A 27,186-nucleotide genomic window follows, 5' to 3' on the forward strand; every position below is an offset into this window, starting at 1 on the left:
CCGTTTTAGAGATGAAAACACTGAGGCTCAGAAAGTTGAGTTCCTTTCTTCGGGTCACACAGCTAATGCAGAGTCAGGACAAAATCCAGGACAAGTAGGCAGGAATATAGCATGAGCCTAGTGGCTCTGATGATACACATTTATTCCAACCCTGACTTAGAAGTTTGGTGAGTGAGTGCTGAACAGCATCTCAAATACCATCTAGCCCAAGGAGTTTTAGAACTGCAGACCATGATCCATTCATGGGTCAGGGCATCAATTTCACTCATCCCAAACCACCTACGTTTAAAAGAAGTGATATGGAATAGAAGATAAAATATGAGTAGCCACATATAGAAAGGGTAAGTACTGGTTGGTGAAACTTTTCTTTCAGTTGTGTTTGTATAAAATGAAATTCTTTTTGTGAAGGCTTTAATTTGCAAGGCTATAAAGGCTCTGATCTCCACAACGTTTTCATTTTACAGATGGACAGACTGAGGCCCAGAGGGAGTGAGGGGGTGGCCTGAGGGCACTAAGCTAATTATCTGCAAAGCCCTGAATAGAACGCCAGACACTTTTTGTTTTACCGCACATGTCCCTTCTTCCTTCTTTGTTCTCCTTTTCAATCCCTGTGTAATACAGGACCGGGAGCTCAAAATCTCATCTCCCGTCAGTCTTGGACAGTGGCTTAATGGGGCTTAGCTTTTCAGAAGAGAAATGAGCCCTGTTTGTTTTGAGAGGAAAGCTAAACCTAACAGACAACTGGATGTTGAATAAAAGTCTTGTGGGATCAGGGCAAAAGCAAGGAGCTTGTTTATGAAGCTTCTTGGGGGAGCTGGGAGTTGAGAAGTCCACGTGGTCCTGCGAAGCAGCTGAAATGTTCCTGCTCTCCGGGGCTCTACATGCAGAAGAAGGCAAAGGAGGCCAGAGGAACTGCAAAACACTGGCTAACCTTTGCTGGAGAGCTCCAGCCTTTGCAAAGGGCATGGTAACCACCGTGTTGATTGTGTTGATTGCAAAGCCCACCATAATTGGAGAAGGGAGGGAGGCAGTGGTGACCAAGCTCTCTGCGGGAGGGTTGGGCATGGTGAATTAAAGATTGGATTTCCCCAGTGTGGCATGCAAAGCTTTGGGGCATGCCATTTAGCTGTTGTGTATCTTAGTTTCTCCTCTGCAGAATAGAGATAAAAATCCTTCATTATCTTGCCAAGCTGGATGTGGGGAGTAGTTAGGTACAATATGAAGATAAGTGAGGGTTATATATTTTAAAAACTGTTAAAATGAGAAAAGGAGGGAGAAAGCATGAAGAAACAACAGAAAGCCAAATGCTATTGTTCATTAAAATCATTAAAATCAAGTCCTAAGCATCTAAATTACATGGCCTATGTTATTCTCTCAAATTGTAGAAACCAACTTGCATTCATAAATGATATTTTTATTTTTATGAATAAGAGACTTCTTCCAACTGAGAGAATTCCCAGTGGCCAAAGCTGGAACCAGTTGAGCGAGAAAATAAATAAAGGAGCATTGGACTATAACTCAAAGTATAAAATAAATTCCATGAGTCCGTGCTGACATAAATAAATAATTGAATAAATAAATAAATAGGAGAGAAGAGACAAATCTGTTCAGAATTTCAAATAATTCATGTAGATACTCTGCCCTCAAGGAAATGGAGCGTAACTCCCCCCTCTTATGTGTGGGCTACTCACAGAGACATTTTTCCAGAGTACAGTATGGAAATGGGGGAGGAAGAATAACTTTATGGTGGGAAAATCTGAGTCAGTACCTCAGCCAGGTGATCAAAGTGAACATCAACAGTGATGTCATGTTGATAGTATGTGCCCTTGATATCAGGTGATGAGAATGGCACTTTACTTTTTCTATCTTCCTCCCCAAACCCCTAAGAACAGTCTAGCCATGAGAAAAACATCAGACAAACCCAACTGAGGCACATTCTACAAAATACCTGACCAATACTCCCTAAAACTGTCAAGGTCATCAGAACAAGGAAAGTCTGAGAAAGTCTCACAGCCAAGAGGAGCTTAAGGAAATGTGACAAGTAATTGTAATGTGGAATCCTGGATGGGACTCTGGAACAGAAAAAGGACATTAGGTGAAAACTAAGGAAATCAGAACAAAGTATGGAATTTAGCTAATCGTAACAAGTGCTGGTTCCTTAATCGTGACAAATGTACCATACTAACGTAAGATAATAGAAGAAACTGGGTGAGGCATATGAAGACTCTCTGTATTATCCTTGTACTTTTCCTCTAAATCTAAAACTATTCTGAAATAAAGACTTTATTAAAAAATGACTTTCTAATCTAAAAGTTACGTTCATTTCAGCAAACATACATGGTATGCATACCATGTGACAGGTACATAATCCCTGCCCTCAAAGATTTTAAAATATTGAGGGGGACACGTGTAAACACCCATTGGGATGTGGGGACATACAGAATGGAATAAATGCTACAAATTGTAAATACTGAGACCATGGATAGAGGCTCATGGAATGGATTGCATTTGGCTAATCTTGGGAGGTTCCTCCAACAGTTGCAGCGTCTACCTTCACCAGTGGTGGTGTTATGAGAAGAAGCCTGTTGGTGGTGCATTTAGTTTTGAACAAGCTGAACTTGAGGTGCTTGTGGGATATTCAAGTTTAGATATCCAGTAGTAAGACCAGTCTGTGGTCTGCCCACAGGTACGGATTTGGGCATCATCAATGTTTAAATGCTAACTGATGGAACTAAGATGATGTAGAAAGCATGTGATAGTTCTTTTGCTAAGAGAATCTTTTAATTGGTGAGTTATAATGTAGTCTAGACAAAGAATGAGTCTCAACTGTGTCCATTACTCACTGAAATGGAAGCAAATTGTGCTGGCTTTTTGAGCCTCCGTTTCCTAATCTATAAAATGGGGATAGCAATAGCCCTGGTTATCGCTGCCTTTCGAGTTGGATGGAGAGGGGGAAATCAGAGGATGTCATACGGGTCCTTTGTAATCTGTAGAGAGTTACAGAGATGTGACAATTAATGCTTAGTTCTGTTGAAAAAATTCCCTTCAAAACTGATATCCCTAAGAGCTTAGCTCTCTAAAGTCTCAGGTTTAACTGGGTGGCACTGCTTTTTTTTTGGAGATCTAAGTTCAAATATCATGATAATTTGCACACTATTTGGGGAGATCTTTGCAAGTCATGGCTCTTGGCTCACAATCAACTTTCCTTCCTAAATAGTTGACAAATTGCATCTCCTACCACCTATTAGTACCATTTATGTTTTAAAGATTGGCACCTGAGCTAACATCTGTTGCCAATCATATCTTTCTTTTCCTTCTTCTCCCTGAAGGCCCCCAGATCATTGTTGTACATTGTAGTCTTGGTCCTTCTGGTTGTGCTATGTGGGATGCCACCTCAGCATGGCCTGATGGGTGGTGCCATGTCCGTGCCCAGGATCCGAACTGGTGAAACCCTGGGCCACCAAGCGGAGCATGTGAACTTAATCACTCGGCCACAGGACTGGCCCCTTAGTACCATTTCAAAGGGAACCTAGAAGCCATTTTTGAAATTTTCCCAATGCAGTTATGTTTGCTCACAACAAGTAGGTTTTCCGTTTGTAAAACTTTCTAAATAGGCCCTTTGCCAGAAGTTCTTGGATGTTTTATTAGCATGACATGGAAGGACACAAAAAACTGATGGAGAAACCAATGCAATTCTCACTATAGAAAGTCATATAATTTTATCCAAATGTGCCCCGAGTAGCCAACCAAGCCAAACGATGTGTTTAACTTGGGTGATAATCAAGGAAACGAAGAAGCATGGATCATGTGAGATTTGATTCCTGGCTTCCACACTGTGGCTTGACGGAGCTTTCTTCTCAGTTAATGTAAGCACACACGCTCTCCAGGTGTGAACTTGACTGTCTGCTGGCCGTGGACTTTCCCCTCTATTAACCTTTACAAAGTTTCCAGCGTCGGAATTAAGCTCTCCTCTCTGAGATTTCATGATGAGGTGGTGCAGTCTTTGACTTATTCATGCTAAGTATTCTCCTCCTTTTGCCTGAAGCCCGGGCACTGTCCTGCCACCTAGCAAGTTCCAACAAAGGTCATGGAGAAAACAGGGTAGAACTCTAATGAGAAGGGAGCCTTTTCTTCCTCCTTTAGAGCACACAATGTTCTTTCTTAATGAATAATCACCGACTGACCGGTTAGCCTTTGAGTGACTGGCAGCATTAAGCTCTCTCTGAAGCCCATTTAGAGAGGCCCTCCATGTGGGAATGATAATCTGCCTTTTGAAAACTTTGTTTGATACATATTTTTTTTTAAAAAAAATCAGACTAAGAGGAGAATGAAAGTGAACTAAATGGAATTAAGGTAGAAGCTAGATCTTTTGTGATAAAACAGGGTTGTTCAGCTCAGGAAAATATTGATCACAACACGTCTCTCGTGGGAAGAAAGATGTATCAGCTGTGCAGTCAGGAGGGAGCTGGGGTCCTGAAGCGGTTATTGCTCACTTCACCTACAGGGAACGTGATGCACCAGGAAGGAATAATTTTGGTGAAAATTTTCTCTTGTAAGTTGTAGGATCACATTCTTGAATTTTCTCACCCTTCATCATGACCATCTTTTCCAATTTCAAATAATTTCAAGAGACAGATGATCTTAAGCCACGTTTTAGCAGCAAAATGGTCCCAACTGCATTTGAATACACACTTACCACTGAGGAGCTTTGTGACCTCCGTCGTTGGTGGGAATGTCTTTGAGGCTAATTGTCTTCATTAGATGAGGATGTTAATTTACATTTCATAGAGTTTAGAGGAGACTAAATGTGAAATACCTATGGGGAAGCGCCTTATAAAGCACTACAGAAATATGTGCTTGTGGTTATATTGTCTCTCATTTTCAGAGGTGACCAAACAATATTTGTAAATGCTCAAAGAAAAACTAATTTATGCTAACCATAATTTAGGCTAAGCCTAACTCAATGGCGATCTGAATGACCTGGGAGCATAAGACTGGCCTCTGGTGGAAGATGGTCAGATTAAATGTTACTACGCACTTCTAGGGTCATGGTGAAATCAAGAGAAGGTGAGCACCTCTCAATAATTTGAAGAAAAGATTCTGAGAACTTGAGAGAACCTAACGCCAGAGAGAGTGTGAATGAGTACATGAATAGTAGTCTTGGTAAAACAGCTGGAGCTGGTACACTTAACCGTAGCTTTCCCAGTATAACACCATGGAGGGCTGACTGGAGAAATCCCTAAGGATTCAACTGGTGCCTCTGTGCTTCAGTTAGTTGGTTTCAGGGCCTTCCCACTTACCTGTTATGGGTTGAATTGTGTCTCCCCTGCCCCACAAAGATGTTGAAGTCCTAACTTCTGGTACTTCAAATGGCCTTATTTGGAAATAGAGTCTTTGCAGATGTCAAGTCATCTTGCAGTCATTAGGATGGGCCCTAATCCAATATGACTGGTGTCCTTATAAACAAGGGAAATATGTGCAGAGGGAATATGATGTGAAGACACAGGGAGAATGCCATCTGCAAGCCAAGGGACATCCAAGGCTACCAGAAGCTAGAGGAGAGGCATGGAATAGATTCCTTTTTTTTTTTTTTTTTTTTTTTGCTGAGGAAGATTAGCTCTGAGCTAACATCTGTGTCAATCTTCCTCTGCTTTATATGTGAGTCACCTGCCACACCATGACTGATGAGTGGTGTAGGTCCACACCTGAGATCTGAACTGGTGAACCTGGGCTGCTGAAGCAGAGCATGCTGAACTTAACCACTATGCCATGGGGCCGGCCCATGGAATAGATTCTTTCACAGCTTCCAGGAGGAACCAACCCTGCCAATACCTTGATTTCAGACTTGTATCTTTAGAACTGTGAGACAGTTCAGACAAATTTCTGTCGTTAAAGCCACCCAGTTGTGTTACTTTGTTATGGCAGCCCCAGGAAACTAATACACCATGCTTTGCCTGAGAGGCAAATATTACCTAGTTATTTGTCTACCTCCTTCATGGACTGTCTGCTTCCACAGGAATGTAAGCTGCACGGGAACAGAGAGTTTGCTTGTCTCCATCGCAGCACCTAGAACGGTATCTGGGAAGTAGTGGGTGCAACACAATCAATATTTGTTGACTGAGTTATTATTGTTGGCCCCAGCAAGGGGAGTGACAAATGCAGAAGTGACTGAGCCCTGGTTTGACTGGATCAAATGAAGTACACACAGTCGATGTGTGATATTTTTCATCTTAATGTTAAATACAGATTTGCTCTGGAAAATTACCTCCAGTTAACGAATAAACCATCCCCGAATTGTAGAAATACTGTGCTCTGGTCTACAGAGTACCTCTGATAATTAGGATGGCCTTGGTGTTGCTCTCATTTAATCTAAATTGGATTATAAATATTTAAAACATAACTGGCATGCAAAAGGAATAGTAAGCACTTATATTTAGCTGTGATGTAACTTCTGTAGCAAGCATGGTACACTTGGAAAGTAACAATTTTTAAGATCTATCTAAATGATCCTAGCGAGGTTCTGTATTAGTTTTCTATTGCTCCCATAGCAAATTACCAAAAATTTAGTGGCTTAAAAGAACATGAATTTACTCTCTGACAGCTCTGGAGGTCAGAAGTCTGAAATGGGTCTCATTAGGCTAAAAGCGAGGTGTCAGCAAGGCTGTGTTCCTTCTGGAGGCCTTAGGGGAAGAATCTATTGCCTTTTCCAGCTCTTAGAGGCCACCTGCACTTGGTGGCTCATGGCCTGCTTCTGCCTTCAAAGCCAGCAGTGGATAGTTGAGTCCTTTTCAAGCTGCCATCTCTCTGGTTCTGACGTTTTACTGCTCTCTTACCCATTTAAAGGGAATTGTGATTACATTGGACCTGCCTGGATAATCCAGGATGCTGTCTTTATCGCAAAGTCAGATAATTAGCAATCTTAATAAATTTCCTTTGCCGTATAACATAACATATCACGGGTTCCACAGATTAGGAAATGGCCATCTTGGGGAGCCCATTATTCTGCCAACATAAAGTAATAGAGCACAGCTGGCACCATTACCTTATTCTGCCTGCCACAGGTTCTATGATGTTGGTGCTCTCCGTAGATAGCATTATTGTCAGGTATGAGGCAGCTTTTTCATGCCCAGTTGACGTCACACTCAAAATCCTAATCTTGAGGGTGATTTATGAGACTAAGGCAAGAATATGAGTTTCCAAATAGATCTAAGAGCAGCTTTTCACACAAATTTATTCTGCAGGATATGAAAAGAGGATTTCATGGTCAAATCATATCGAGAGTGCAGATTAGGCACAACTAATTCTGCTGTTTCTTTGCTGAAAGACTTCAATGTCTTTATCAATGTGCACTGTGGTTCTCCAGGAAGGACATCATAGCATGCAGGGTTCCCCAAATTATTTGGCCCCAGAAAGCTTGTTATTGCGGAGCATCTTGTGGGACTAATGGTCTGTGGAACATGCTGGGAGGCATTCTGGTATAAAATGAAGTGCAGAGTTCTAGAGAATTAGCAGCATCTCTGGGCTGAAGGATCCATAGAAAATCAACTTCAAGAGTTCCCAACATTGATTTACATGGACAGTTCCTAAAACAAATGAATCATCACTTGGGGATTGATAATAAATTTGCTACTGAGATGTCTTCATAGCAGGAAATTTTAGGAGGCTGTCTTGACATCCCCTTAATTCAACATGTTCAAAGGTGAATTTATCATCTTCTCCCTCTCTCTCCCCAATCTATCTTACTGTTATGAGCTATGTCTCCCCCAAATTCATATATTGGAGTCCTAACCCCCAGTACTTCAGAATGTGACTATATTTGGAGACAGAGTCTTTAAAGAGGCCATAAGTTTAAAATAGGTTCATTAGGGTGGGCCCTATTCAATAAGATTGGCATCTGGTGTCCTTATAAGAAGAAGAGGTTAGGACACAGACAGTTACAGAGGGAAGACCATGTGACCACACGGGGAGAAGACAGCCGTCTACAAGTCATGCAGAGAGGCTTCAGACCCTGCCAGCCCCTGGACCTCAGACTTCTAGCCTGCAGAACTGTGAGAAAATAAATTTCTATTGTTTAAGCCCCCCAATCTATGGTCGTTTGTTATGGCAGCCCTAGCAAACTAATAGACCTACTTTACTAAATAATGTTTGGTCAAAGTCACCACCATTTATTTCTATTTTTTCTTACATCTAGTCTACTTCTAATTTTAGCTTATTTTCTTGATTATATTTCTCAGGTTTATCCCTTCTTCTACTCTGTTCCCACTCTACCGTGCTTGCCTTAGGAGTCCTTACTCTCATAACTGAATTACTGCGCCAGCCATTTCCTCTGAGATTGGCCTATGTTCCAATCCCTATGATCTTTCTCTCTCAGCCTCCTTTTGCTTTCCTAGCACATGAATGTCATCACATCGTTTCACTGCTGGAAGAGAGAATGGCTCGATTCTGCACATCCTATTAGCAATAGTTTACAGTCCCATCTGGTCCTACATTAATTCCCACTCCAATCAGCCCAGTGCCTCCAGAGACACAGCGGGGTTCATCCTGCTGCCTTCTCTGTACTCACCTGCAGCTCTCTGCCCAGAACATTCTCCCTCCTGCCTTTTACCTATCCAAATCCTTGTATCTTTTCAGACTTGGCTCACATTTCCCTGATTCTCTTCAACAGTTTTTCAATCCATGCTGATTGTGCTTCCTGCTCTCCTGGAGCACTCATTGTGCTACCATGAAATGCTGCTCTTCTCAATAAAAACAAAGCTGGCATCACCAAGGCTGTCAGAAGAAGGAAAATGAGCCGGTGGGAAAGAGCACCCGGTTCCCCGGCCTGACTGGATGCCTGAAAACCCCTTTCTCATTGGGGTTGCTCTTGAATTGCTGTCTCTGCAGTCAGGCTGGACTTTCCTTTAAAATTCTCATCTTAATGTGAGATGCTGACTCCTCACATAAATACCCTGTGTAGCTCCTGTGTAAATGTCCCATAGATTACCTGAGAAAATCTTTTTTTTTTAAGTTTATGATAGGTAAGAGATAGAAGATAAACGAATTTATAAAATGTGATTGGCCCTCATGATTGTAGACCACCTCTGCTGGCATGGGGTCCTGGGAGAAACTGTACTTGCAAGGTCCCTCCTTTGCTGGCCCTGGCACGATTCCACAGGAGAAATCTCACTTTGATCCCTACTGCCTCGGTTAGTCACCTGAGTCCAGATAAGAGAGACACAAGGGTTCCTTTTCCTGCGCTCACGGCATTGAAGACCTGCCTCTATTCACGTGATTGACCTGGGAAGAATTTCTCCTTTCAGGTAAACTCATAGGCTCCTCCTTCTGAGACACATAGCCCAACACGTGCAGAACCCGAGAAGGATGAAGCTACCACATAACACAATAACCCCAATGGTCACGAGACACCAGCTTGCAGCAATGGATGTGAGTGGAAGTTTGTTCCCTTTTATGCCTGAGTCTTTTTTGACAATCTGACTCTGATACTTGTCACTTCATTCATCATCAGAATTGATTTGGTAGATGTGTTAGTTTCCTGCGGCTGCTGTAACAAGTTACCACAGACTTAGTGGCTCAAAACAACACAAATTTACTGTCACAAAGCTCTGGAGGTTGGAATTCTAAAAAGAGTTGGCAGGGCTATGTTCCTTCTGGAGGCTCAGGGAAGAATCCAATCCTTGCCTTTCCTAGAGTCTAGAGGCTGCCAACATTCCTTGGCTTGTGGCCCATCCTCCACCTTCAAAGTCAGTAGCAGAGTATCTTCCAATCCTGCTCTTTGCTTCTGTTGCATCATTGACTTTTTCTTCTCTGCTCTCCTCATCACATCTCCTTGAATCTGACCCTCTTGCCTCCCTCTTATAAAGACACTTGTGATGATACTGGGCCTTCCCAGATAATCCGGGATAATCTCCCTATCTCAAGATCCTAAATTTAACTACCTCTGCAAATTAGGGTGTGGACATCTTTGGGGGGGCCATTATGCTGCTTACCATAGTGTACATGGATAGATAGACCTCTTCCAACTTCAGCTAAATGCTACAAAGAAGATGACTTTCCAGAAAAGTAGATATGTTTTTTTTTTTTTTTCTTGCCAAGGTTATGGAAGTAGTTGAGCATCTGTATTACAATCTCAAATTATTTTAACCTATTGTATATCTATTTTAATTGTGATCTATATATATATATATATATATATATGTATAGTGTAATGTATTATACATATTTCTGTCTTAGTCCATTTGGGCTGCTATAACAAAAGTACCATAGACTGGGCGGTTTATAAACAGACATTTTTTTCCTCACAGTTCTGGAGGCTAGTTAAGTCCAAAATTAAGGCACCAGCAGATTTGGTGTCTGGTGAGAGCCTGCTTCCTGGCGCATAGACAGCTGTCCTTTCACTGTGTCCTCACAAGGCAGAAGGGAGGAGGGAGTTCGCTGGGGTCTCTTTGACAAGGTCACTAATCCCATTCATGAAGACCTAATCATCTCCCAAATGCCCCACCTCCTGATGCCATCACATTGGGGATCAGGTTTCAACGTACGAATTTTGGAAGGACACGAACATTCAGTCTATAGCAATATATACATATATGCATGTGTGCATACATATAAATATATGTACACATATATACATATTTCTTATCCACCAAATTACCCATCCATGTACAAAGCACATTACAGATTCCTGATAAAGTCTAATAGAATTATAATGATTTTAACCAAAGTCTAAAAGTCTTCTGGGGCTGGCCCCATGGCTTAGTGGTTAAGTTCGCGTGCTCTGCTTCAGCAGCCCAGGATTCACCAGTTTGGATCCTGGGCGTGGACCTATGCACTGCTCATCAAGCCATGCTGCGGTGGCATCCCACATAGAAGAACTAGAATGACTTACAAATAGAATATACAACTATTACTGGGGCTTTGAGGAGAAAAAAAAAAGAGGAAGATTGGCAACAGATGTTAGCTCAGGGCCAATAATCTTCTTCACCAAAAAAAAAAAAAAAGCAAAAGTCTAAAAGTCTTCTGATAGAAGAGAGAAGAGAGCCACACTTCATTCCTTGAACTGCTGTTGACTGGGAAGTGGTGAATAAGTGATGAACGGTTAAGGAAATCTATTGTGTTGAAAGACAGATGTACGAATGCCGTTTCTGGAGGCTGGGGAGCAAGTAGGTACCTTGGAATAGTTTACAAGTTTTAAGAATATGAGGAGATATTTTTCTTCCTATGTTTTTTTTTCAAATGAATACACACTAGGGGATATTATTTGCAGGATCCCACAGCTTCACTCTGAACTGCAGGATAAACGAAACAGTAAGAACAGAAGTTAAATGATGATTAAAAAACAGCATGGTGGGATTTAAACCTGCAGATGAAAGACGAAACGTTTTGCCAAAGACTATCAGGTGAGACATCTTTTCCTGCATATGAAAGACACTGCAGAGTACAAGATGTTTTCTAGAAAGTGCTTGTTCTAGATAAGAAATTTGGTTTTGGCTTAGTAAACAGAATAATTAGTAAAGATTAAAAAAATGCACCCTGAAGTTTCTTGGTTGATAATATTTACTTGGCATGAATTTCAGTAGAATAAAAGCTTATCAATGTAACCACGCATGATTTTCAAATTAGCCACCGTTATTTGATCTTATGCAGTCAAACTGAATTGCCAGCTTGTCTGGGTCTCAAAAACTACCCAAGTTAATTACCATCGAATTTATTGGCATTAGATCTTGTGACTTGAGGGTGACTTTATCTCCACACAAGCTGGCATTAAAGTAATTCAACAAGGAGGCCATTAGACTGAGGTGGCTCTGATGCCTCAGTGGCCTACGTAAGCAAACCAAAACCCAAGCCGAGTCAATGCACCCGCATCCGAGAAAGTGAAATTTAAGAACAGTCATCACAAACAGCCAACTAAGCTTTTCCTAGTAAGGCAACCACTTAGGCTATAGCCAATCAAATCACTTCCTTGCTTTGCTTCCACATCTTCTTCGTAAAATCCTCTCCCCTAGCCCCTATTGGTGGTATGCCCCTAACCACCTCTGCTTTGCCACTGACCCATTTGAATTGATGTATACTCAAAGAAACTCTTGAAAATTTCAATGTGCCTCAGTTTATCTTTTAACAGAAATCAGAAGGAAATGGAATCTCTGCTTTGAGTGGGAGCCTAAATGGTTTAATTCAGTCCTGAGAAACCCTGTCTGTATTTGTTTTCAATCCATTGATAACTCAGGGTGTGCTTTTCAGAAGCATGGGGTAATGTGAAAAAGAAAAATATCCACAAAACTTTGGAGTAAAACATCTGGCTCTTCACGTTACCAGTTGGGTTATAGTGAATAAGTTTACCCTGCTTGTCTGAGCTCAAGTTACCTTCTTTATAAAAAGAAAACAACCCTCTTCCAAAAGCTATAGTGAGGATTTCCTGAGACAATTTAGCAAGAAGTGTGCTCAGTGTAGGCTGACGATGATTACTATTGATATCGATATATTTCCTTATATCTTATAGAAAGTTTGATGGTTCTGAATGGGGTACCAATAAGCTTGTCAAATATTGCGGGCATCCCTGACTGAGATCCCCTTCGTACTGATCCTTTCTCTCACAAAGGCTTACTTGTCAGGACAGCTATCAGCTGGAGGCACGGAGAGGTGACCTGCCACACGGACTATTTGGTGACAAGCCTGATCCTGGGAAGTAGAGGGCATACCTCCCAGGGTGACAGATTTTTCTCTTAGATACGAAATGCCCTGAAAGGTGTGAGAAATGCTTGTCCAGCTTTAAAAAAAAAAATCTTGCAATACGAGAGGGCCCAAGAGTATTACTTATTTCCGCTGGGCAGCTGGAATAAATTACACCGCACAAATTGGCTTTTGAAATGCCCATCTCCTCCAGTGAAAGAATGCGAAGAGCAGGGTTAGGCTGAGCCCTTTAATCTTGGTCAGTCTCGTCTCTGTTTTGGATCCTGCAATAAAAATCTACAGAACCTATTTTTAGGATCAACAGGGAAATCTGGAAGATCGAAAATTGGCTCTGGAGACTGCTGTCTTCCTCTTGCTCACATACGAGTTTAAAAAATCGTATTTTTTTCTCTGAAAATCTGATGGTAGCCTCAGAATCTTTTGTCACAGAATCATATTGCAGTTTTGACAGACTGGAATACAAAATGTTTTAAGTTGTTTTAATTTAGTTTTTCATTAGTAGCGTTATTTTATTTGTTGTTAGTTTGACATCCATCAATATTCATTGAGCCTCCTTCCCAGGCGGGCTTTGTTCTAGGTGTGAAGGACACAAATGTGAAAAAAAATCTGCTTTCCTGCTCCCTCACCACCGCTCCTTCTGTATCTCTTCTTCTATTTCCTCCTGCTCTCCCTGACTTCTTAGATTTGGAAGATTACCCCAGCCCACTCCTCAGACTTCCTCTCTTCAACTCTACTCATCTCTAGGTCAGGAGTTGGAAATTTTTTTCTGTAAATGTCCAGACAGTAACTATTTTAGACTTTTGCGGGCCACACAGTCTCTGTCACAAGGACAGCGCGAAACTGTTCACAGGCAATACATGAGCAAATGGACGTGGCTGTGTGTATTTATCAAGACAGGGAGGTGTCCTGAGTCGACTGTAAGCCACTGTTTGTGGACATTGATCTAGGTCATCTCAACTCTGTGGCTTTAATGCCCTCTAAGTTCTGTGATTCATAAATACATATCCCCAGTTCCAGTCATATATATTCAATTGCCCACTTGATAGCTCTACTTGGATATTAATAGGACTCTCAAACCAAACATTTCCAAGACAGAAATTCTGGTTCTCTTCTCCCTATCCAAACCAGATCCCTCCTCAGCTTTTCTCATCTCAGCAGATGGCATCTTTGTCCATCTAGTTGCTCAAGCCCCAAACCTTGGAGTCCTCTTTGATTCCTACTTTTTCTCATATCCCTGCACCAATTTATCAGCAATGCCATTGGCTCTACCTTTAAAATATATCCCAAATATGACTGCTTCTCCGTTCCAGACCACAATCCCCTCTTGCTTGGGGTCCTGCAACAGCTTCTTGAGGGTCTTCTTTCTCCACCCTTAAGCTAATCTCCAGCCAGTAGAAAGCCTACAAGGGCTGCCTGTCTCCACTGGAATAAGACCCAATTTTATCATGATCCTCAAAGCCCCACGTGGTCAGTTCTCTGACCTCCTCTGTACCTTATTTCTATGGTTCTTCTCCTTGCTTCTTGCTCTCACATGGCACTGGCCTTCTCGCTATGCCTTCAGCCTCTGGAGCCTGCTTCTACCTTGGCACCGTTGCACTTGGTTTTCCGTCTACCTGGAAGGCTCTTCCTCCACGTCGTTGTGTGCATCTCTCTCCCACTTCCTCAGTGAGGTCTTCTCTGACCACTCACCTTGAATGAAATAATACCCTCATCATTCTCTCTCAACTCACTCCACTCCAGATTGCTTAAGAACTTGTATTTCATATGTGTTTATTTGTTATTTACTTCCTTTATTAGAGTGCAAGCTTTGCAAGGTCAGGGAATTTGCTGTTTTGCTCACTGCAGTGTCCCTGTTCCTAGAACAAGTTGTGGCATACCAGTTCTCAAAAATATCTATTGGTTGTCTGAGTAAATGAATGAAACAGGGAAGAGAGACACATTCCTTTTCCTCATAAAACTTACAGTCCATGAGATGATTCAGAGAAGTAAAAGGTCAAATGGCAGGAGAAGGCCCACGAAGAGAATGGAACAGGGGACTATGGAGCGCCATTCCTCTCCTAGATCTTTTGTAAGTCTTATCATAGGGTTGCAATTGTCCCTACCAAGACAATAGCTATCAAATTTGTGACATTTATAGTGGTCAGAATTTTCTATTTGTAATACACTGGGCAGTGGCATCCTTAAGGGGCAAATCATATCTCCTACTGGGTAATGCCCTGGGGCTGTGATTCCAATGTGCCCAGTACCTTCACTTTTTGCACTCATCTTAATGAGTCATTCAGTCCTGGGGCGATTCAATTGTCTTGGATTGCCATGGCAACTTTGCAAAGCCTAAACTTTAAGAAAAACAAGATTATCAAGATTAGGCCATCATTCTTTCTCCTGCTTTGCCAGAAATTCAATTTCATCACACTTTTCACTTGCAAAATATATACCACAAGATTTACCTTCAATTTAAATGTGCCAACACTTTTAGCGTGTCTGCATTTTCATTTTAAGCTTCATGAAACCTGCATGGGTGGAAATTATCCCCATTTTACATGGGATAAGTTGTTTTCCTTTTTCCTGCTGATGGTAGCCTTAGGTACATGTTTGAAAGCTCAGGCAGAATTAATTAATGAGACACCTCACACTGACAAATGCCACATAATGGCACTTGAAGTAGGGGTGTAATCATAATAATGCATTTCCCACAGTAGACTTTTTGGTAATTTCAGGAACCATTCAGGACAGGTATTCACAGCCAGACTAAGCAAGCCCATGCTATTCATTCTGAACACATGATATTAGGATTGTAAGTTACATGAAGCCATTAAAGTTTACTTCAGACCTGCTAAGGGATATGGAAAATGCTTCGTATTCAGTCTTTGGAAAACTGTATCAGTCTTCCAGACAAGTGACGTCAACTCATATGTTAGTGGTATGGATCCCAAACTAATCTCTGAAGAAAGGAAATTATTTCGTATGGAATTGAGAAGAAGGTATAAGGTCTAATATGCTGAAATTAATAAAAAATAAACTGTGTTTTAAAAATAAGGATTTTTCCGAATCATTTCATATCTACCTATTTAAAGATAGAATCCCACAGATTTTAGATAGCATTCTCATCCTTCCCCAAGTCATTTATGATCAACGTTATGGATTAAATTGTGCCTCCCAAAATTCATATATTGAAGCCCTATCGCCCTATGTGACTGTATTTGGAGACGGAGCCTTTCAGGAGGTAATTAGGGTTAAATGAGGTCCTAGGAGTGAGGCCCTGATCTGATAGGACTGATGTCCTATGAGAAGAGGAGGAGACACCAGAGATCTCTGTCTTTCCACATTTGCAGAGAGAAAAGTCCGTGTGAGAAGGCAGCTGTCTGCAAGCCAGGAAGAGAGGCCTCTGAAGAAGCCAACACTGCTAGCATCTTGATCTTGGACTGCCAGCCTCCAGAACTGTGAGAAAATAAATGTCTGTGGTGTAACCCACCCAGCCTGTGGGATTTTGTTATGGCGGCCTGAGCAGACTAAGACAATCACATTGGGGATACAGAGCACATACAGAATTTGAGTCTTATTCTCAAGGATCCTACATCAAAGATTTAATATACTTACAATACTTCAAGAGTAATATCTATTTTTGTTGAGCAATAAAGTGTGCCATTAATTGTATACATTAAATATATGCAGGTTTAAGTCAATTATATTTCAATAAAACTGTTAAAAAAAAAAGAGTGACAGACTTTTTTCTATATATCTTACTTCTACTTCAAAGAATTACAACTAAAATCCTTGGATTATTCTTTTCTGATTATTGCAATGTACATCTGATTGGTGACACATGGGCCACACGTAGGATGACCAACAGTATGGTTTGCCTGGGACAGAGCAAGTTTCTGGGATGTGGGACTTACATTGCTAAAACCAGGGTTGTCCCAGACAAACAGGGACAGTTGGGCACCCTGGCACAGGCCTGTGCTGGAGCTGTCATGACCACTGAGCAAGTAAGTCCTGGGCTCCTGGGCCCCACCTTTGAGAGGCAGGATTTGCTATGGGAATTTATGTCAGGGTCCTGTTAGGATTGAGTAATCACACCAGTAATTTTAACAGAGATATTTTGGTCAAAGAATTGCTAATTAGGTGTGAGGAATTATTAAATGGAAAACTGAAATGGCAAAAAATAATATCATGAGTGTGTCATAGAGTAACACTGTAGGTGACAGGGACCACCCCTAGGGGTTGGGAACAAAAGGAAGAGGTTGGAGTTACTAAAAGTTAGATACTTAAGACGCTTGGAAGAGGGGCTCCCATTGGTAGGGACCCAGACTCCTGGAGGGAGTGCTGGCTTGTTGGTGCATACTGTGTCCCTGACGGGGAGCAATGAGACCAGTTGTGTGTTAGAAAACTGCAAACTGGAACCAACGGCCACTACCAGAACGAAGTGCTACTTTAGGGGTGAAGAAGCATTGCTCAAGTGAGGCTAATCGGAGCAGAAGTCACAATGGAAGGACAGTGTTCCTTCTCATGCCTCAAGCCTTGCAGTTTCCCTCTAGAGCCCCCTTTGCAGAACGCAACAGGGAGCAGCAGGCAAAGCGGACAATTCATTTAGAGAGTTCCGGTTCTGCATCGCAAAACAGAACATAGAAGGGTTGATTTGTAGATGAGACACTATCTTAGTGGCTGGCCCAGTAGGGGGATTAATGAAATACAGGAAAAGTCTTCAGAAGACTCTGGACAGCACAGACATGACACACATCCACTACAAAGTGATAAGCTGTCTCCAAGAGAAGAGGGCGGAGGGGCCCTTAGGCATTAGTCAAAAAAATGCTGTTTAAAGTGGAGTAGCTGGTTAGAAGCTGAAGGGACACACAACAGCAGCAAGAAGTGACACCTGACAACAGAAGAGGAGGCGAGCATGAACAAACTTAGTATTACTGAGGATGTTACGTGTAGAGGCAGATAGCCTGTTTATTTCAATAACCATTGAAAGTAACAGGGAGAGGACAAAGGTACCATGCTAAGTGCGCTATTGCATGCTTGAAGCCACATCGTTTAATCATCAGAACTGTGCTAGGATGGAGGTATTATTTGCTTTTCTTGGTGAGGAAGATTGGCCCTGAGCTAACATCTGTTGCCAATCTTCCTTTGTTTGCTTGAGGAAAATTGTTGCTGAGCTAAAATCTGCACCAATCTTCCTCTATTTTATATGTGGTACACGGCCACAGCATAGCTTCATAAGCAGTGTGTAGGTCCACACCCAGGATCCAAACCCATAAACCCTGGGCCGCTGAAGTGGAGGGTGTGAACTTAACTACTACTCCAGTGGACCACCCCCAATTTGCTGTTTTATAAAAGAGAAAAGAAAGGCTTAAAGAAGTGAATTAACTTGATCTGGGTCACATCGTGAAGTAATCTGTGGTGCAAGAATTTGATTCCAGGTTTGTCAGGATTTAAATATTTGCCCCAATGTTATCATGAGGCCTCACTGTATAAGTCACAAAGCATAAGGAACCCACTGCAGTAATGGATGCTTGCAACAACGGTCTTGAAATAGCAGCAAGGCTATCACTCTATACCTTCTCCTATTTCTCCCACTCCCAGAGGAGCGGGATCCTGGTAGGTAATAAGGGCAAAAATGGAGGCACTATAGAACTAAAAATGAGGAGGAAAAGGAAAAATTCTGCCATCCAGGGAAAAGGGGAGTTTCCCTCTTTTTCTTTCTAGGTCCATGGATGTGAGACCCCTGGCTGGAAGAGTGAAATGATACGAATCTAGGAGTCCTGGAGGAGGCAACTTTACTGGGGACAATTTGGGGGTGGTGGGAGTGGAAGTGTCTTCTTTTACCCTTTTCTTTTCTTTTAATTGGTAGTTTTAGGAAGGGACCCAGTTTTGGGCTGGGTTTGTCTTCTGCAAAGGAAACAGAAGCTAGAAAACTAAGGCCATGCTGGGTTGGGCCCTAAGGAATAGGCTCCAGGAGACCTGGTTCTGCAAAACTCTGGGCTCTAGGTAAAGACAACTTTGCAATTCCCACACTGGCCAGTCCAATCCACCATGACAGGTAAGCCTTCCAGTAGAGTTAGAAGAGCCATTTGTCTGAAGTACACAGGAGCCTGAGTGTGGAGGCAGATGCCGAAGGGAGTTTGGATTCAGGACAGAAGAATTTACCATTAATCTTGCTAAACTCCATTTAAGAAAGCAGGAAAGGGTGAAACACATTTTAGAATGATCTCCCAACCATGTGTTTGGGTTATCAAATGAGTGAGACTCAGTTAGACGGGAGATTTAATCACCAATGGTGCCAGGGTACTGAACAAAGATAACTGCTTTGATTGACAGGAGACACTTTTTAATCCTTGCTGTATTATTTCCTGTACAACATTCATGACTTCTCCCCATCCCCTGGTTCATTCCTCCCTCAAGATGTACCTGAGAAGAGAGTTTAGTACAAGGAGGAGCTTGCATGTTTACTGGCTACTTCATTGCCCTTTTCTCTTGGGAGTTGGCGTGTCCACCGAGATCCAACGTTCTCCACCGTCCGTTGCCATGAGTTAGCTTAGCAGGGAGGGCCTGTCCCTGCGGTTCTGGCCTGGGGGCCAGGAGTTGTGCAATGGCTCAGGGTGTAAGTCAGCCCAGTTTTGGGATTCAGCATTAGAAAGTTGCTTACACCAGACAGATGCCAGCCATGTGTTCCAATATCAGATCAGAGATACTGGTAACTTTGCTTACTATCTGCTTTTATCTTAGTTTTAAATTAGTTCATAACTTGCCAGTAAAGAAGGGTGGAATTTATCAGTCCCCCTTGAATCTGAATGATACCAAAAAAACCCATGTTCTTTTTTTAGATTTTACTTTGAGATGATTTTCTGTAAATTTATACCAGGGATATTAAATAGAAAAAAAAAAAAGCTATTTTTGTTGTCCTTTCTGGACAATGTATATAATTACTTGTTTTCTTTTTTCATTTCAGCCCACCTACATAGATTTTTACTTTTTTATTCAATGTTCAGAACTCTTATCTGCATGTGTAGGAACTAATTAATAACTCCAATTATCCAATAACAATTAATTACATTGTATTGTCCCCAGATAATAAAAACTGCATGCAAACTATTATTTTACAAATCATAGATCTTTAAAAACTTCTAGACAAAACAATATTTTTATTTTTTTTACAAATATATTGAATATCAATAATTTAAAAAGCCTATGATCTAGGGTAGATTATGCAAAACTAGAGGGTTTTTTCTGATTATTTAATTCCTTAGACACTTCATGTGTTTGTGAAAAGCACATGTTGAAAAGTCACCCATCATCTCATTGACCAGAGGTGAGTGCTCCTAACATTTTTTTTTTTTGAGGAAGATTAGCCCTGAGCTAACTACTGCCAATCCTCCTCTTTTTGCTGAGGAAGACTGGCCCTGAGCTAACATCCATGCCCATCTTCTTCTGCTTCATATGTGGGACGCCTACCACAGCATGGCTTTTGTTAGGCGGTGCCATGTCTGCACCTGGGATCCAGGCTGGCAAACCCCAGGCTGCAGAGAAACAAAACGTGCAAACTTAACTGCTGCGCCACTGGGCGGCCCCGAGCACTGCTAACATTTTGGTATATATCTTCCCAGGCTATATTTGGTATATGACCACACAACATACATGCACACACACACACCACATACAACACACACCACACACACATACACATAACACACACACACACACCACTGTCTCTTATTTTTCCAATAAAAAACTGAGTCCCAGAGAGGTTGTGACTAGACTAAGTTAACTCTGTTGTTGCCCATGTGAGACAAAAATCAAAGCTTTTACATCAGTTTTAGAAGTGGCTCAAGAAATCTTCCCTAGGGAAATACGTTTAAATACTGAAGGATCAGTGAATTGGCGTTTGCTTTTCTAAAAGTGCTAACTGACTGTTTTGACCAGATGCTCTCCGGGGCTTCTCAGTAAAATGAGAACCCCGGAAGCAGGACGGTGCTCTAGCGAAGACTCTGGGAGAGAAAGGTATCTCTTGCCAGGATTAGCACATTTGGGGCGCCGCGCACTGCTGCGCTTATTTTTTCTACGGCAGCTTACCGTAAATGACAAAAACTGCGAAGGTCCTCTCACTTCTCAAAAGGAAGAGAGGAAACGGAGACTCAGTTAGACCAATTGGGAGATTATATCTTAAACGACATCTGACGGGGAATTCCATGTGGAAAATGTACTATCCCCAGATGGAGAATTATTTTATAATGTCTGTTTTTCAGTTGAATCAGCATATAGAAAGATGCCATATTTGAGCGTGGCCATACGCTGCTTAGAGCTGCCATGCGCACACAACACCTCTCCCTACGGTCTCCTGCCTCCCCACGTTAAGGATTGAGCCTCTACACCACTTTAAATCTGACAACTCTAGGAGAAGAATTCTAGCTGAAGAGGAAGAAACACAAATACATCACAGTTCAATTACAACAGACATTTTTATCCTGTAGAATTTAATGCAATTTCTACGTCTTGCAATTTTTTTTAACTTTTTGATGTATATTGAAAGTTTTATAGTTATAGCCTGATTCTAAATAGGCAACGTTTCAAAAATATCTGAAATCTTTATACTAGTCAATCATAGACCTTAATTTGGATATTGGGAGCCCACATTCATTTTCCAGAGGCTGATAACTGCTCCAGACATTATTCCAAGAGTTTTCTACTGGTGTGACCACGTGTAGTGGGTGAAGTATTTGCTCAGTTCATCAAGTAGAGTTATTCTCTTCCTCCAGGGTCGCAGCATCTTTGATGGGCATTTTGATATGAATGCAATAAAAAGTGTATTGAATATTCTGTTGCAGAATACAACGGAGAATTACATTTTGATCAACTAAAAACACGTATAATTTTAAAAAATGCTGTTTATGTTTTTCCTGGTAATATTTATAAGAGAAATGTATATTCATTATAGATTAGGAGAATACAGACAAAAAGCTCCCATGAGAAACTTTAGTCTTGACTGGTCACACCACTCCTGGGTCACCACTGGGAATGTGTTGAACTTTCTAAGGTTACACAAAGACACACACACACACACACACACACATTCAAATAAACACACAAAAATAAGTTTATGGTCCATACTGTTTATAACTTTTTGACTTATCCTTTATAATGTGAATATTTACCCATGTCACCAAATATTCTTTTAAAACATAACTTAACATATGACAAATGCTTGCTATGGACATTTCATTATACTTATGTTGAAGATTTATACTGTACACCTGTAAGTTGTTTCTATCTTTCTCCTCTTTATAAAAACCCCGTGGTTAACATCTTTAGTAACAAATAATGGTTTATATTTTAGATTATTTCCTCATACTAAATCATTAGAAGTAGAATTAGGAAGGCAAACATTGTATCAATTTTTAAGAATTTAGTGCATATTAATGTATTTCTTATTAAAAAGAATGTAGCAGGTAAAATTCCCACCAGTGGCTTATAAATATCCACATTCTGATAACTTTATTAATACTGAATATTATCATAAAAATAATTGCTTATATGATGGGTTAAAAATGGCACTGGTGTTTAAGGTCCCTTTCTTTGATTTGCACATAAGTTGAACTCTACGAAATGCTTTCACTGTCCATGTATATTTTTTCTTTATGCATCAGGTTTTCACATTTTTCCAATTTTCCTACTGGCATATTCATCTCTTTCTTCTGTAGAAGAGCATTTCATGTATTAGGAGTAATGACCCATTGTCTGTTATTTACGGTGTAACAATTTTCTTCTACTTTGTGCTTTTCAGATCTTGCTTTTGGAAGCTTTTGTTGCATAAACGTTTTACATTTTTATGTGATCAAGCCCATCAATCTTTTACTTTACCATCTCTTTCTTTATTTCTATGCTTGGAAATGCTCTCCCTACTCTGAGACAGATATTTTTCTGGAAGAACACATAAAACATTGTTTTACAATTGTTGCTATTTTTAGTGGTTGTCTTGTGGATGGTCGTGCGAAGTGAGCCAGGTGAAAGAAGAAAAGTGAGCGATGAACAATGAGGGAGCTGAAAAAAAAATGATGATGGGACTTTCACTTCTGATTATGCTCCGAAGGCTTTTCCTTTTTCTATTAACTACAAGCAGTGAAGACTGATGTAAGGGCGGAAGAACAAATCAGCGTGCTCTGAACAACCGTCCTTTGGGAGGACTGAAAGGATGGGCAGCATCCATCACAATTGTGCCCCTGTCTGGCAAGCCTCTTGGGCGCCATTTCCCTCAGGGAGGCTGGGGTCTCTGCTGGCCCCTCTGGTTGATGTTTTCTCAGTCCTAGTGGAAAGGCTTCTACCCACCTAGTGAAGGTGTCCACAAACACTAACAGAAACCTAAAATTCCCAGCTACCTGGGGCATCTGGGTAAAGTCTATTTGCCAGTTGCTTCTTATCTGGCTAGAAATGGGAGGGGGCCCGAGGGGAGAGAGAAGGAAGAGGTGCACGGAGCACAAGGCAGCATCTTGTGTTGGGTGGTTTGTGAGGGAGAAGTCATTCTTCTGCGTCCCCACCTATCTCTGCCTGCTCATCTTTCTCTCTTTCCTGAGTCAAAAATCAAAACACACGCTCAGATGTTTAATTCACAATAAAGGATACAGCACTAATGTGAGCTTTCATGGGATGGAGGGACAATCACTCCAGAATGAAATCAAAGGGATCAAGCAGAAGGAGCTGAGAGGTCTGGGTGCCTTAGAATTTGAGCCCCGAGGCAGCCAGGTTCTGAGGCCATCTTGTCATCTGATGTCACATGTGAGGCTGGTCTTGTCATCCTACTCAATTTCCACAAACACCATCAAGACAAATAAGCCATGATCTTGGCAGCCGTCATCAGGGCTCTCTGTGCTATGAGAGTTATTCTTGGCATTATACACATAATCAGCAGAGAAAATGAGACTTGGAGAACAGAACAATGTTAAAGCGTAAATATATCACCTTTAATTTCCCTTAAATGGTTGAGGTCCTTGCATATTATTTAGCTGAATTCTTCTCCACTGTGAGAGCAAATGAGGTCCTTTGATGTTGGAAGGAGAAGGTCCTCTTGTTCTTGTGGTTATGCTTAAGGATAAGGCACAAGCTTAAGACTGCCCAGAGCCCAGGAAAGGGACACAGAAGGAGGAAGAGTGAATGCTACTATCCATATCTATCAGAATCTGGTATTAAACATAAAAATGTTCCCTCTATATTTGTATCAGCTCATTCATCTGGCTCAGCAGAGAATAGATCTTTACTGAAATTTCAGAGCACGTTTGAAATGGTTTGATTCAAAAACAGACTCCTTGAGAGTGATAAACTCACCTTGGGGGCTCCTGCAGAGGCAGTCATCCTTCATAGACACAGCTGAAGGTGAAACTTCCTACAGCCACTGGGCTCTTGCATGAGTGGGCATAGCTGTGGAGGGTGCGTGGCAGAGGAGATTCATCACTGTATTTCATGCTAGGTCTCCTGACTTCTGATTCAAATCTTTACTCTAGTCAAACCCGACGCCCTGCGTGAGTATAAGGATTGAGCAGTAAGTCAAGAAGCGGAATTATGCTGGGCACCAGATGGTAAGCACATGCCTTTTGCTTTCCAGGAGTGATAACTGAAGAGCAGAAAGAAGAGACAAACAACTGCATAATTTATTATGTATATTGATTTGCCCTGAGGAAGTGGGAGAAGCTATAGGCCAGCAGAACCCAGAAGTTCTCGAAGAACACGGACTCCTGAGCTCTTTTATACATAATTTATCTTCTTCCCCTTTATGTCTGCATTCTTTTCTGTGGCTCAAAACCTCCATTGTCCTCTCTGACCCCTCTTCACATTGGAGGTGACTAGGCTATTAGAACTCTGTCTTTAACTACTGTTTGTTTAATTCACAAGTAGATTCCTTTTTTTTAAAAGTATGTGTTTTTTTTGGGAAGGAAGATTGTCCCTGAGCTAACATCTGTTGCCAATCTTCCTCTTTTTTTTCTTCTCCCCAAAACCCCAGTACATAGTTGTATATCCTAGTTATAGATCATTCTGCCTCTTCTATTTGGGATGCTGCCACAGCATGGCTTGATGAGCAGTGTGTAGGCCTGTGCCCAGGATCCGAACTGGCAAACCCAGGGCCACCGAAGCAGAGTGGGTGAACTTAAGCACTCAGCCATGGGGCTGGCCGTCCCACATGTAGATTCCTTATTATAAGATGATTATCATGTGGTAAGAGTCCTATTGTCAGGATAACATAGAACGGAGTAAAGACACTCTAAATCAGCCTGAGACCTATGAACTTAGTTAGTGTCCTGGTATTCTTGGCTCAACTCACTTGCTTTTGTGATCCCAAGAATGCAACTGTTTCCCAACTCTGCATGTTTTCCCTCTTTTTGTCTCTCCCGTCACACCCCCTGGCTCATCTGTACTGTTTCCCTTGAAATTGCTAATTTAACTCTTAATGCCTTCCACTCTCCACCGTAGAATAGTGGACAATGTTTCTCAGACTTTTCTTCATATTGGAATCATCTGCCTTCGTGGTACCGATGCCATCTGAATCCCCAGGGGTGAGCCCCAAGCCTTGGTGTTTTGGGGAGCTCTCTAGGGGATTTAAACAGGAAGCCTAGTTATTTGAGAACCGGTGGACCACAGCCTTACTACTCAGAGTGTGTACCTCAGGCCAGCAGAATGGGCATCGCTGGAGTTGTGAGAGACGCAGAGTCTCAGGCTCTGCCTCCATCCTACTGAGTCCAAATCTGCAGCTAAACAAGATCCTCAGGAGATTCAGATGCACATTGACGTTCGAGAAGGCTAAAGACTCTCTCCAATCGATATGTCACAATCGACAGTGTCTCCCTTTCCATCCTCTTCAGCTAAAGATCGACAGGAATACACTGAATCAAACAAGGTTAGGTTTCTTTAGCTTGTTACAATGTGGTAAACTGGAAATTGGAAGAACCACGGGGCAGCTAGGTGCAAGGGAGTTGGGAGAGTCTTATTACTGGATTTGGGGCTGTGCCATGTAATTTTAAAACAGTGGGCTGGAGTCCACTTTAATCCTCTCCACTCCTAAGTGAAAACAACCAAGATCCACTCACTGAGCTAATTCCCCTTCGCCTTCCTGATGGCACCCCTCCAGAACAAGTCTCTGCTCTCTTGAACTCTTCTTAAAGGGAAAGGCATTTCGGCATACACAACACGGTGCTGTATGTGGTCAGGCAGCAGAAGAGCCTTGATGATTATAAGCAGTTTAGTATTTTTATAGCATGGAACTAACGAGCAGCCACATCACACTGCTGACTTGCGGTAAGCCGTGTAATATGGTGCTACAAAGGGTTTTGTGTAGCAATAACTTGAGACATCAAATGCTGCTCCTAACCACTCTTGCGCTGACTGTGAATGAATGCCTGGGCTCCAAGCAGACCTTGTCAAATGGAGCCAACACTGCTGAATAAACTGTCAGCCTCTCTGTGTCTTCCCTATTCCAAGGAGGTCAGAACACTGGTTGCCAGGGGCTGACAAACAGGGGAAACAAGGAGATGCTTATCAATCAGTATAAAGTTTCAGTAATGCAAGATGAATAAGTTCTAGAAACCTGCTGTACAGCATTGTTCCTGTAGTTAATAATATTGTATTGTACACTTAAAAATGTAAGCATGTAGATCTCATGTTAACTGTTCTTACCACAAAAAGATGAAAATAAAAATAATAGCACAGATTTGGAAAGAAAAGGAAGGGTCTTTAGGAAGAGAATGTTGTGGAAGGTGTTCAGAGAGCAATGGAGTGTGAAGAGTTACCTTTTTTCTCTTTCCACTGAGGAAGGAGTCATCAGACATTATTTCCCCTAAACACTGGGGTGTTTCTGAATTGAGGGCCTGAGGTCCAATTTCATCTGGTGGTTGTTCAGTGGCAGTACCTGTAGATAAGCTTCAAGGGCATCAGGGAAGTCCTTTAGAAGATAGTAAAGTGGTAGCGCTGGTCAGAAGAGGGCCACGGCCATCTCCAGAGCCCCATCTCCTACCTGTTTTCTGTGGGTACTAGATTGACAAGACAGGGAATCCTAGGTTTTCTATGGCAATAGATTAGCTAGGGCTGGTCTGGATCTCTAGGCAGCCCCCAAAAGACAAAGGGATTCCATATAAAGGCTTTGGGGTGGACCGCCTGCTAGGAATGAGGAGTTGGCCATACCATGTCACCCGTGTAGACCCTCAAGATCAGAAGGTTTCATGGGCAGTGTTCAGTTGAGGGTCTTGGGATAAGTTTCCACTATCAAGTATACCAGCCATGGCAGCCAGCTCTGATCCCTTGGGTCTCTGCAGCTGGACATCATCAGAGAAGTGGATGTGGTCCAGACATGCAAATTTACCTCTCACAGAGAGCTGACTCCCCTCCCCTTTCTACCAGTAGCAGAAGAAATTGCACAGAAACCCAGGAAGAGACAGAGAAAAGGGAGAAACACTCAGAGGGAGCAGCTATTAATGATAGAGAAAGATGAGGTCAAGGATAGGCAATCTCACGGCAGCCTCGCAG

General features: G+C 41.9%; 1 long non-coding RNA gene across 1 annotated transcript in view; it reads left to right on the forward strand.

Annotated features, from left to right (window-relative positions):
* Positions 1-16,355, forward strand: part of LOC139077972 (uncharacterized) — a 46,694-nt gene extending 30,339 nt beyond the window's left edge. Inside the window, exon 3 of the long non-coding RNA XR_011530646.1 lies at positions 16,020-16,355. This is a non-coding gene — a long non-coding RNA (uncharacterized lncRNA). The remainder of the gene's footprint in view (positions 1-16,019) is intronic.
* The last annotated feature ends 10,831 nt before the right edge of the window (positions 16,356-27,186 follow it).

The sequence above is a fragment of the Equus przewalskii genome, chromosome 20, assembly GCF_037783145.1.
Source record: "Equus przewalskii isolate Varuska chromosome 20, EquPr2, whole genome shotgun sequence".
Lineage (NCBI taxonomy): Eukaryota > Metazoa > Chordata > Mammalia > Perissodactyla > Equidae > Equus > Equus przewalskii.